Below are 8,472 nucleotides of genomic sequence, written 5' to 3'. Positions count from 1 at the left end.
TTTGTATTTAGGCAGCTACGTGAAATTTTAAATTTTAATGAATTGAAACTTGCTTATTTTTGCTTATTGTCCATCAATATTATTGGTTGGTATTATAGCTTGGGGTGGTGCCTATAAATCAGTATTAGAACCTATAAATGTTGTCCAAAGAGCCATTCTTAAGACTGCCCTATGTAAAGGTAACCGTTATGCATCATCTGCACTTTTTAATGATATGGGAGTTTTGGGGGTCAGGCAGCTATATGTAAAAACATCAGCGCGGACACTCTCAAACTTTTAATATTTGATTGCTAAAGGATACCAAATTCATATTATTGTAATTTGTTTGTATTCCTAATCTGATTTAACCTATTGTTACGAGATTAATATCGCAATCCAATTTAAATTTTTCCGACATATCAGTATATCGCAAGACGTGATGTAGGGATCCAAAAATATCTGTTACTGTTAAATCAAGTATTTTATCATGTTAAACCTTTAAACATTATAGATCGTGAAAGCATATAACATTAATTTAGTAGTGACTTAACATTTGTTTTATTTAATTATAGCTATACAGTTCAAAGCTAGTGGAAACTATCATAACATTTGTATCTCAAGAAGAGAATCAGTTATTTGTGACGTCTGCCATGGTCTATAAGGTCTGTTCCATCTCAACCTGTAACACACGAGTATAACGTATAAAAACTTATTTAAATAATCTCTTTACAATTTTGCCAATAAGATTTTCGTAGCATCATAAAAGAGTAACATAAATTGAATACCTATGCTTTATGCATATGTATACATGATTTAAATGATTTATTACTTTATATATATATATATATATATATATATATATATATATATATAAAAATGTACAAAATATTTTAAAGAAATAATGTACACCTAAAAGTCGACGTTATGAAATAAAAACTGTTTAGTCGTCTAACGGTACATTTTACAAGATGACATGTAGCCTAAATTACTAGTGACTGACTTATTTCAGCTGTCAAAGTCTACAACAAAAAAGGTACAGATAACATATTAACAAATAATTAACATTCTTCATTTCCAATACTTATAAACCCCCCTCCCCAAAAAAGAAAACAGTATTATTCCCGGAGCCATGAGCTAATTTGCTTTGTGTAACTACACAACCTGTCTGAGGAACTTTCCTAAAAAATAATTTGTTCGACAATCGCACTATTCTTGTAAAGGTTCAAATAGAAAGGCCAAAAGTTATAAAATGATAATATTCCTTAGGTCAAATTAAACCATATTTATAATTTTTTATTTAACCTATGAAAAATTACAATTTTTTCTTTTAAAAAGCATGTTTAAGTTCGCATTTACGTTCAAACCGACTTTTATTCAAAGTGCATTTTTTTACTAATCTATACAGCTATATTAAACAGTCCAAAAACATATACTCAGAATGTGTTTTAATGCAAACCTGTTTTATCCACCAACATATTTATAGAGAAAACAGCTTATTTCCACATATTTTGTGCAAAACTTTTCCAAAACAAAACAGGTGTTTTCATAAGTGTAACTAAATACTTACGATTAGTTTATTTTTTAACTAACAATAATTATTCCTCGTTACCATGAAAACATGACATAAAAATTAATAATTTTAAGTATTTGTTTTAGTATAGTAGTGGGATCCTACATTATTTTACTTCAAGTTCATATGGACAAATTTAGCAGAGTTCAAATTCAGTCCTCTTCCGAACTATGATCACAACACCACGGCTGAACTTCTGTGGCTTTGACTGCAATATTCTTCAAATGGATAAGTCAAAACACAACATTTTTCATTGAATATAACACACGTAGCTGTTGTGTTGTACAAATGGCAGTAGATGTTGTCTGGATATTAATTTTAAACAATTAAGCCTTGAGTTTAGATTTAGCAATTTGTGACTTTTACTTAATAACCTGTAGAAAAGCAAACGTACTATAACGTAAATACTTATTTTACTTTGTATTTAGCTGTATGTAATTACTGTATGAGCTCCGGCCACTACGTCATATACATGCCCATTATCACTATCGCTGAGGCATTACCCTTGAATAAATATTTCAATAAATTAAAAACAACTTATCACTCTTTAACGAATTTATACACGCAAATCCTTTACATTGTTTACGATCAAAATGTATGAGTATTTCCTTTGACGTATTTAATTTTGGCTTTTTAGACTGATCAAAAGTGTGTAGACACAGGCAAAGGAAAAGAAAAAACGTTACGAGATTACAAATATAATAATAGATGTATTAAATTGTTAAATTGGCCCCACTATTGTTTGTTGCTAGAACCTGTCCTAAAATCTGTCCCCTAGTTCAAGTCTCCTTTGACGTCACCAATTTATTGCCTCAATTTGTATCTCCATAAAGACCTCCAGGGTGTTGGTAACGGTAGTAGCATCTCCTACGTGTGGTCGTGGGCTAACTTCCAACACAGTATCAGTGAGAACAGGACGGAAATTATTAACGGAGGATATTATTATGAATATTTAATAAGAAGAAAAATTCCATGAGGTTAATAAATCCATGTATTTCATTGTTATAAAGTTCATATAGGAACTATATCCATAATGGTTTTAATAATTAGTCGTTTTTAATCGTTGTGAATTTAAGTGTTTTGAAAATTTTATGCCTATATTTAGCACTGGTCTTATCGTTTTATATCTGGAAACGTAGAAATCTTATCATATCAGATATTAGTAATATTTCAAACTGTCTATAATAATATTGGTACATCTCTTAAATAAGCACATTGTGAAACTTGAAAATTTGGGTGGAATTCGAGAAGATAGAGAAAGTAAAATATAACAGCATATGGAGTAAGCTCTATTTTTATATAACTTAAATTGCAACCGAGAATTGAATAAATTGTCTTTTAAAATCAACCGGTGTGTCAAATAAAAATACTTTGCAGTGGCTACATGTGTCAATGTGTAAAAGTCGATACGGACGGAGTTAGCAGTGTTTGCTCTTCTTCGGATCTGTGACCCTGACACCACGGCCTCTGTTGTTTTGACTGCAAACTGTTTCAAAAGAGTAAGTAAAAATATCACATTGTTATTGAAATGTTCTCTCTTAGATGTTGTCTTAATGTTTATTTTAAACAGCAGTAAAGCCTAAAGTTTAGACATAAGCAACTCATGAATTTGTCGTATTATATATAGGAGAGCAAAGAAATACTGCAACTGAATTATTATATCGTATATTTATGTACATGTAATTACTGCATGGACTCGGGCCACTACGACACAAGAGCCCTTCTGTTATTAATGCTACCGGTATGACACAGGGTAGTAATTTTCCTGCTGTATTTGAAATTTGTGTTACTGTATTTAAATTACTATTTAATTTCAGAATCTTTAAAAGCAGAAAGTTCTAAAAGTCACAATAAACCGACTCGGATTAAATTTCCAAGTAACAAAATTATAAATTTCATCTTTTCAAATATTATTTCCCGTAAAATCCATATTTTCTGATACCTGCTTCGAAACAGAAAGAAGCCCGCGACATATACACAATCGTACCAAACAAAACCATTGACATCAATGGAATGTCAGCGTGGTTACTGGAATTTTGCAACTATTGACATGACTCAATCGATTAATCAATTTCCTATTAGAATCAGGAATTTTTCCGTCTCTTCTCGAAATATCTAAAGTGTTTTAAAAGGGCATATATTGTTAACCGGAAACTACCGTTCAGTTTTAATTATACTAGTTTTTTTTTTCAGCAAAATTTTAAAAGGGTATATAAGAATTACCAGAGGACTTCTTAAACCATGAAATACTTTAAACCACATCGGTGTTTATTTAAGGATAATCAAATTATAGAGTTTAATAACACTGTAGAGTTTTTTTTATTTTCTTTTAGGTATTTTTTAATGACATAAATCTGTTTCAGTTACTTATCTAGAAATAGCTAAGGCATTAGACTATGTAGAGCAATTAAAATGTTTGCAAAAGTTGGAAAAATTAGGCTATCGGTGTCTGATCATTTATGTGGCTTGCTTTTACCTCAAAGATAAAGCATATTTATTAGATAAAACTGTCTAGTTCACAAACTTTCGTTAAGTATACATTAAAATTACATTTAGAGGCCCTTATGGTTCAACACTTCAACACTGGGTTTTTACCATTCAAGGTATACGTCAACAGATTGAATAATGTAGTTCAAAAGGGACACTTTATTTAATATGCTGTCAACACTATACCTCATTTCCAAAAGAATCACAGGTGTAGTAAATCAAATATTTTTGTTATGAATTCTTGCTTTTAATATTATACTCATAGTACTTATTTTGTTTGTATTATTCATTTAAAATCATGTTTCAGGAATCTATATTACATATCCTCCACGCAAGATGACACGGTAACGTAAGTAGTATTTGGGACGTTTCATGATAAAATGTAATGCCATTCTGAAACTACAGTTTTTAGTCAAACCCCAAAACTTTAATAACACTCTTTTATAAGGTATCATAAATAAAGCTGCCTACTGATTAGTATTATATTTATGATTCAAGAGTTTTGTTCTGATTATTTTCAGGTGGCTTCGGTCCTGCGTTGGCTTGACGTCCCCTCCTTGACATTATCACGTAAAGAACTCCACGTGTGTTGCAAAACACGCAAAGTATGAATGATGATTGAATGGAAAAGTGTGAATGTGTGCGTGCGTGTAGAACTACACATAACTAAAACAATAATTCTCCACTACACAATATATTAAGGTATACTAAATTTATCTCCTTATATTAAACTTAAGTTTACATATATGTTCCATGATTACACATAATATTATTTAATATTTATTTAATTAATGTATATTTCTAAAATTATATAAGTTTCGGGAACTTTTTGGTTTAATATGATACATTACTATATGCTGTCTTTTCTGGTTGTTACAGGGTGATGTCGTCAATGCGGCAGGAGGCCGCCCCACTCACACTAATACACACACGACACATACACTAGGTAATGTATTGTTCTATTTAAAAATACTATAATCAATATGGCTGCAATTGTTGTTTCAGAATGGCACACTAATTTTTATTAGTTTAATATATGCTTTTTTGAGAACATTTCATAATCTTAATACAAATCAAATTACTCGTAATGTTAAAAACATTTGTAATTTCTGTGTTACGGTCCTCTTGATGTCCTATTTTCGTAACACTATTACATTTATTGTCTCCTAGGAATAAACTTGATATCATAAAATATAACAAAACTGATATTTTATTCCTATCTAATAAAATATGAAATGTTTATAATTCTAATAAAGCCCCGTATATTAAGTCAAACTATCAACCATTTCAATGTATGTTTAGGATTATATTATTACGATATTTTCCACTAAATTGGGTGGAACATTCAAGATAATCGACGATCATTGAATAAGGCAGTGATTCCTGGGAAATTGGATTTAAACTTTTTTTCCTTACCATATTGAAAACATAATTTTATTTTATGTGCTACAAAGCTTACGTTTTTGACTTATGTAAATTTTGGACCTTAAATACATATATAAAAAATACGTTACAAAATACTTTTTCAGAAGTAATGAGAAAGATAAGCTATTTATTTCAAATTACTATTTAACAAAACTATCAATTCTTTCATTAGCTATGAATGCGCAAGTTATTTGATAATTGCACTGCATTATAAATAAAACTTCAATAATGTGTGCATACAAAATTCAGCTAGATTTTTGTATAGCATATTTTTATGATTCTGGACTCTGGATAGCTTTAAATAGAAGAAATAAAGATGTTTGCACGGAAATTGTGTGGCGATATAACCTGAATTCCATCGCAATATTATACACCACGCTGCATCTCGCTTCAGAATGGGCTTACATAAACATCACATCGCGAAATTGAATTACAGAAGCCTCATGGCAAACTTTAACAGCTTTTCGGCTGAGAGAATTGGTTAAACCTCTTCTTAAGACCAATACTGGAGAAGCGCCGCAATATAACTCCTACTGATTTACAATATTTGAGACGAGGCTTTGCTTTATGTGTCCCATTTCTGGCACTATCATCATTCTGTAATCATGTACAGTTATTTGGCACACGATGACTTCTTACATAGTTTCATTCTCACATATCGGCTGATTTGATAAATATAATTATAGTTACACGAGATAATAGAGTTGTATGGAACATGGTGATTACCACAGAGCTGGAGAGAGTGTGATTAACCTATTATGCCTGCAGGAGTGAATATAACAAAATTAGAGTTTCTGCATACCAGTGTCGTCCAAATCCTTGCTTTCATTTCTTCTGAATGCTTTCCTTTACTCCAAAATTTATTATTTTGATTTATTAATTCCTTCTATATTACTGAAAATGTATAATAAACTATATACACCTACTATCAACCTTCATCCATGACCATCCATCAACGGTAAACCCGATACTAAAAAATTATTATTTATGGCGAATGTATAATTTTTTTTTTGAAAATTTAGCTTAAAAAGCATACAAATTAATTTAATTATTATAAATGTTTACTTATAACCAACATATTTCAATTCATACTAAACAATTTTACAGTTTTAAAAGATCATATTATCTCTTTAAATGTTTTTAGAAACATTTATTAACACTAATATAAACAATTGATTACTTAATGTTAGGTATATTAACCCAAGCTAAAATTTCACCTACAGTTGGTTTGCAGGGGGAAATCAACTGATTCTCTGTGACATCAATTAATTATAAATTCCTGACCAACTTGATATGGATGCAATAGCTATCAGTATACCACAAAACTACACAGCACATTACTTGCAATTAGTTTTTTTTCCTATAGTGTAAACTGTGATGATAGAGTTGGGATGTTATGAGATCTATGCCATTTACTTCCATGTAGTGCGGTTTGTCCATTCTTTTTATACATATTCTATCACGTGTTCTAAAAGAAATGTTAATGATAGTCTGACTTGACTACAATAACATTAAAAATCTCTTGTTTAATTTTGCTAAAAATAAAACGCGTTTTATTCATCACTTATATTAGCCGTGCATGAAATCTATGAATCAGTCTTTCAAACTATAGGGTAATTGGGTAGTAGATTTTGATGATTCCTAACGCAGAAAAGATTAAATTTTTAACACAACTACAAGAAAATTATTCTAAACGAATCTAAAATAATAAAGCAGTGCCAAATAATGTAACCTGAAACCTTACCTCGTATAACGTAAAAAGTAAATTTATACCCTTTTAACAATTATTCTACATACATAGTTATCACTATAGATTAAACACCAAAGTTTTAAATTTTATTTATGATTACGCATGTTATCAGTTTGCTAATGAAACCACTTTGAGAACTTGTGAAATTCTAAATGTTATAAGTGTCAGTGTGCTTTGTATCCGATAAAAATATTGAGTTAATAAATATTTAATAAAAACCAACAATTAAGCTGTTTTATTATTTTGTATACTAATGATAATTTCTGTAACTCATGCTAATTTAATTATAATAAACATAAAATATACATACACAACAAGGGCTACAATCGAGGAAGCAAATGAATATATTTTTTGGATTTACCAAGCGGGACCTTCAGGTTCTTCTCGCAGAGACTCGGATTTGAAGATTTAGTGATAATTCCAGATTTAAGTTGACGAGTATGTCAACTTAGGAGTAGGATAACTTACACTAACTGTTGTAACCTCTCACTGGGAGCCAGCAATGCACATATACGTCGACGTATTATATAGCCACTACGACAACATGTCGAAAATTTATAAATAGGTTTTCATACAGAAGACGCCTGTATGCTTTGTTACATAAAACAGTGTTTATGCCTAGAGCAATCTGACTGATGTATGTCTCCGAAATAGTTTACTGCAAAATATTTATACATTGTTACTTGTTTTAATGGGAATAATAAATTAATACATTAGAAACCCGTTATTAATAAGAAGAAAATAAATGTAAACATAAATCACATTTAATAAAGCCAGCTGGTGTAAAATGTTTCTATTAAATCTCTGTGGCACAGTTCACATAAAATAAGTAAAGTATTGACGAAAAGCTGTATATCCAGAAATGCTTGGAAATTATTAACACGATTTTCTTAAATGCTCTAAAATCCAAAGGGATATTTGTCTTCAACGTAGACATTAATGAGCTTGCTCTGTGTTCTCTTAAAATAAAAATATATTTCAGTTTTCATCAGGTCACGATAAGTTAGTATTTTATAAATCCATGTTACCGTCAAAATCTGTTAGGTTTTTTATTATTTTCAGAATACCTTGCCAATGGGTTTTACTGTTTCTTCGAGGAAAATGACAAACATTTGTCCTGTCCTTTCAATTATAAAATGATTAAACATTCATCACATATATCAATTATGTTTCAATTTTACACCATCAAGAGTTATATTTAACTTGTAGTTCGCCAGTCTGTTATTTAGGTGGAAACATGATACTTCAGTTTTATTAGGAT

The 8,472-nt window shown here is 30.1% G+C and overlaps 1 long non-coding RNA gene across 1 annotated transcript; it reads right to left on the bottom strand.

Moving 5' to 3' along the window:
- Positions 1-513: 513 nt before the first annotated feature.
- On the bottom strand, positions 514-7,929 carry LOC124370330. The gene is made up of 2 exons (XR_006923177.1): positions 7,573-7,929; positions 514-658 (listed from the first exon to the last, which is right to left on the bottom strand). It is a non-coding gene; the product is annotated as an uncharacterized LOC124370330 (long non-coding RNA).
- Between the last annotated feature and the right edge of the window lie 543 nt (positions 7,930-8,472).

Source organism: Homalodisca vitripennis, unplaced genomic scaffold (assembly GCF_021130785.1).
Source record: "Homalodisca vitripennis isolate AUS2020 unplaced genomic scaffold, UT_GWSS_2.1 ScUCBcl_87;HRSCAF=1037, whole genome shotgun sequence".
Classification (NCBI taxonomy): Eukaryota; Metazoa; Arthropoda; class Insecta; order Hemiptera; family Cicadellidae; genus Homalodisca; species Homalodisca vitripennis.
Note: the sequence above shows the minus strand (reverse complement) of the source record. Positions and strands in the feature narration are given on the sequence as shown.